The sequence below is a fragment of the Dioscorea cayenensis genome, chromosome 2 (genome assembly GCF_009730915.1).
Source record: "Dioscorea cayenensis subsp. rotundata cultivar TDr96_F1 chromosome 2, TDr96_F1_v2_PseudoChromosome.rev07_lg8_w22 25.fasta, whole genome shotgun sequence".
NCBI classification, from domain to species: domain Eukaryota; kingdom Viridiplantae; phylum Streptophyta; class Magnoliopsida; order Dioscoreales; family Dioscoreaceae; genus Dioscorea; species Dioscorea cayenensis.
Window position 1 is genome coordinate 13,314,060 of NC_052472.1, and position 5,052 is coordinate 13,319,111.

At 33.1% G+C, this 5,052-nt stretch overlaps 1 pseudogene; it reads right to left on the bottom strand.

Annotated features, from left to right (window-relative positions):
• Positions 1 to 209: 209 nt before the first annotated feature.
• On the bottom strand, positions 210 to 4,063 carry LOC120272713 (annotated as a pseudogene).
• Positions 4,064 to 5,052: the final 989 nt, after the last annotated feature.

The window sequence follows — 5,052 nt, forward strand, 5'->3', positions numbered from 1 at the left end:
TATATGCAAGCAAATTTGTGAGCCATGTTTACCTTGAAAGATAAGACGGCGATATTTCAGAGACCAAAGACTGATTTGAGTGGTTCAGGCAGTGTCCTACAATCAAACAACACTTCATTATAGAGTTTGTAAAATAGTAAACACAACATTATGTAGCAGTACCTTTCTAATGTCAAAGATTAGCATGATTGTTGGTAATGTTAAAAGCATCAATAACTTTTACTGCAAGGATTTGCTTCTCTACAGAACAGACTTTTAGAATGTGGTGTTTTGCGGTAGCATATCTTCCATATTTCTGAGGTCCTTTCCTCTTTCATACTCTTTTATGTACTGTGGGATCTGATCGATATTGATCCGCTCACCGACAAAACAAAGGTTGAAATGTGCCATTAAGCCTCAGCATATTCTGTTAAAGTTAAAATGGTGAGGATCCTCCACAATCTGTGGTGCATTCAGAGGTGGATCGTTTGTACCTTGTTCATCCTTTAAGTAGCTTTGGAAGTGTCGATATCCATTGGCATCAACAAAGTCGAGATCATCTAGAGTGAAATTATACCTCTTTTTCCAAAGCCAAGTACAAAACCTTGTACCAAACATCAGAAACAAGAACAATTAATGCCTGATCTTTAGGTTTTTTGCTTTTATACTTATTGATTATTAATAAGAATGCCATTACTTGACTTTGAGGCATTACCTTCTCAGAACCATGTGACATCAACTTCTCTACAATGTTGAAAAATGCATCGGTTAGTTCATCACTGTAAAATTACATCAGGCGCAAAAAGCGAGATGCACCCTCTGCTTCATCAACCTCCGACGCAGACCATGAGTACTTGAACTGTTTCTAAACAAACCAGGATAAAACCATCACTAATTATAAAAAGTTGATCAAATGTTCAAATTAGTGCTTCATGGATATGGAACATTTTCTGATACTCGATCGAACTAACATCCAGTCTCATGTTGAGAACTTAGAGAATTGAAAAAGAAAAATTTATATATAATTATATACATATATCATGAAAAGCAGCAGCTCAAAGGATCACCTCTGCTGAGCTTCTACATCAGATGCGCCCAATTTTGGGTGGCCATGACTCTTTTCCAATCAAGTTCTCGAACAAGAACAGAAGATTCACAGTACTTGAGCGCACCAGCATTGATCTGGACATTAATAGCACAATTATCCAGGACTTCAGTACCTGTATCTGCAAAGACCGTACTAGCAGATCATAGAAAAAGAAATCTATGAAACAGAAAAACTGAAACTGTTGCAATTTACAGCAGCAAAAGTCTGAAACTAAATGTGTGACATCAGATGATGCTTCGAAAGAGAAGAATGAACCATTCAGTTACAGCATTACATATAAAATCTGAAATATATATATCTCACACTACAGTTATAAATGAATCATAATATGCACATATATCCCTTAAAGCATTACTAACTTTCGGTTAGATATATAAGCTATCTGCATTTTACTAGCACTCTGAACTTCACTTGAACAATGTACTGATGAAGTGACCTTAAAATCTGTGTGTTTTCTTCATATTTTATACTAAAGCTTTGGTGAGTTCGTTAATGCCCAAACGATAAAGTTGGTAAACTAGAGAACCAGGACAGATGGTCACTTCTGCGGTTCTTTGAAAAATGGAGAACGCACAAAAGAAGCTAAAATAAATAGTATGAGGAAATGACCACAACCAAATTGGCAGTCCAAAAAGAGAACAAAGTTAAAATAATTTCAAAAAAATTTAATTTTATATTAACACTAGCAATAATTCAGAGTGGGCAAGAAACAACTAATTTCAGTGCTGGGAATGAGAGTCAACTACCTGTGACAAAGATTGCCCTCAAAACACGTGCAAGTAGTATACCAAGCAAACCCTGGCAAAGAAAACAAACTTTCACATCTACATAAAACCACAGTACAAAATTAATTCAGAAAACACAAAAATCCTCAGTATTTAAAGGATGCATATCTACAAGAGATTCAAAATTACCTGTTCCAGCACCAAGTTCTACAGCGATCATGTCAACAAAGTCAGATGACATAAAACTTTTGTGCAGCACAAAATCTACTAACACCAAAGCCGCTTTCCACACCTGAAAGTTATGCAATATAACCAATAGAAAGGAAAATTAATTCTGATACATGCAGGGAGAAAGCAGTTTTTAACAGAATTTTCCAAAGATGAAAAGCAGCAGTTATCTTTACTTGCAATCCAACAAGGGGAAGTGATGATGTGATATTATGTTGGATAGTTACTCGATAGTTCAGGCATCTCTCTGTAGCCAGAGAAAGGAAGTAGCTCAATCATTATTGGAAACAAACAAAAATGACATATATGCAACATTTGAGATGTAAAAGAATAATAATAACTCATTTTAACTACAAACTCAATAAATCATTACCCATCAGATCTCAATATTCACCAAAACATATGCATATGCCAGTTGTAATCAACCAAACAGTCACAAGTGCATAAATGGAAATTTTCAACTAAATTTTTACCATTTTCAAGCATAAGAGTAAGTGATGAACCAGAAATTAGAAAGCTCTGTAACCGTCTGAGGTGCACAATGTGAAACTCAAACCACATTCATTGCATAGTTGATTCATACATAAACCTAATGTGAGATGGTTCACCAATTTCCAGTATTCAATATGAGCAACGCTTTTGAAGTTGCACTAAGTTGCTGTAAGAATGTCCCTCATTGAGCATAATTGTTTTCAATTGAAGTTCTCAGACAAAATGAGAAACTGTTATTTATATTAATTCATCATAAAAACCTATGATATGTTAAATAAGATATAAATATATATATATACCTATATATATATATATAAGAAAAGGAATAATCCATCAAGCAAGAAGCTGGATATCAATAATAAAAACATACTATTGTGATTCCTTCTTCTCCTGCTTAAAACAAGGTCACCATCTTTATCAAAATTAAGTTGCCTCGAGGCATCTTCAACACAAACATGATCACCAACATCACATTGATTAAGCGCCGCTGACAATCAAAACCAGATGTATCAATAATCATTTTAAAAAATATATATGACGCATTATAAAAAATCTAATTTAACAAAAACTTACAGCTTTCGCAAGTTGCATGATGATCACCATCCCATGCTACATTGGGTTTGAAAAGCTGCCACCTGAAGCTGATCAGTACAGTTCCAAAGATCATAAAAATGAAAGTTTCAACCAATTCAACAAAATTAAATGAGAGAAAGAACAGATATTGCAAGTAAGTTACCACTCTTCAAAGTTCAAACTGATATTATTATACAAATAAAGTGTAACATGCACACATCTTATCACCATATGATGCCATGCATACTCTGATATAGGTAGCTAATTAAAATAGCTATGGAGAAAATTATGGACTATATAAATTACATTTTATATATAGAGACAACAAACAAAGATCTGAAAAATTGCTGAACAAAGCCAAATTTGTATAAGGCTTTTTCCATTCAACAATTTAGCAGAGTCAAGATTATCTGATTATGTGGACTCTGCATTGATGTAGCCATGTGGATCATATTCTGTTTCAGCCAGATTCATGGAATTGTGAAATGTGCCCCACTAACATTTGGCCACCTTCTTTTCAACTGTAAGGGGGCTCATGCAGTTAAACAATTCAACACTAATTTTTCTGAATATCAAGCATACACTCACTCCATTTGTGTTCCATTTTTGATCAACAACATAAAACAAACACATTAAAAAGAATAGCAATTGCAAATTAGTTCAAAAACCACAACAAGAATGCCAAGAAAAAGTCTTTATTGAACATAAAGCTCACAATCAAACAAACAAAAAGGAAAATCATGCATCACAAAAAAATCAAGCTACAATTGAATTCACAGACCTGTTGGAGGGGCAGTAAAGGTGAAGACAGATATATGAGGAGCAGAGGAATGAGGAGGGCATCCAAGATGAACCTCGCTCATCACCTGCTCATCTCCTCCCTCCATTGAGATGAAAAGCTTGGTACTAAAGCTTAAAAATCTGAAAACTAGGTTTCCGGCGAAGGTTGGCAGCGTGTTGGGTGGATAAATAGAAGAGGAAGAAATTAGTGTGCTTTGAGAAATTTTACATTTTGTCCCCTAGAAAATGTTAAAATTATTCTTTTTTTTTAAAGAAAATTACAAATATGTAGCATCATCATTATGTGTGTTTTTATAGGATGATTTGTTATTAAAAAAAAACTACACATAATTTTATGGTAAAATTTTTTCCATTGTAAAGATAGAAAGTAAGGGATCATATTTTTTTTTTTTAAATTTTTTCTTAATGAAATATGGACAAACCATAGGTGATGCACAAAAGTAAAGTTAATACTTTAAATCACATATACTTTCATTTTATGTGTGTTAAAATTTGAACACAACTTTTTAGCAGTATAGGAATACTCTACGTATTATATGGTGCCAATAACTCAAGTGGTTGTTAACCATATTTTTAAAAGTTTGCTATATTTTTTATTTTTATTTAAGTGGATGACTTTGGTTCTGTTTAAGTTAAACATTTTAGATGATGGTTAGGCACATATGAGGTTTTACTCACCTACCTTTGGTTGGCGAGTAAGATTAGATGAGAGTGAGGAAAAAGTGAGAAGGTGAGAGAAAGAATGTTAATCAAGAGTTTAAACTTTTTTAATCCCATCCAACTCTGCCCTATAAATAGTCATGAAGAATGAAACTCTTAGAGGGTGTTTGGTTCGCAGTAATGATATATTACCACAGTAATGAGATTACCGTGGTAATGAAGTTGGGAATGCTATATGACCAGGAATGTTGTGGTAATGTGTAATAACCATGTTTGGTTGGAAACTTATATTACTGGTAATCTTTCATTACCATGTTTGGTTCACAACAGTAATCACCTTGGTAATATTCCAAAATTCCCAAAATACCCTTTTATATCTAAAATTTTAAAAAAATTTAAATTTTCAAATAAAATAATTCTATAAATGAAAATAATTAAATTATAATTTAAAAAAATTAATTATTTGGCACATTTTTTTGAAAATAT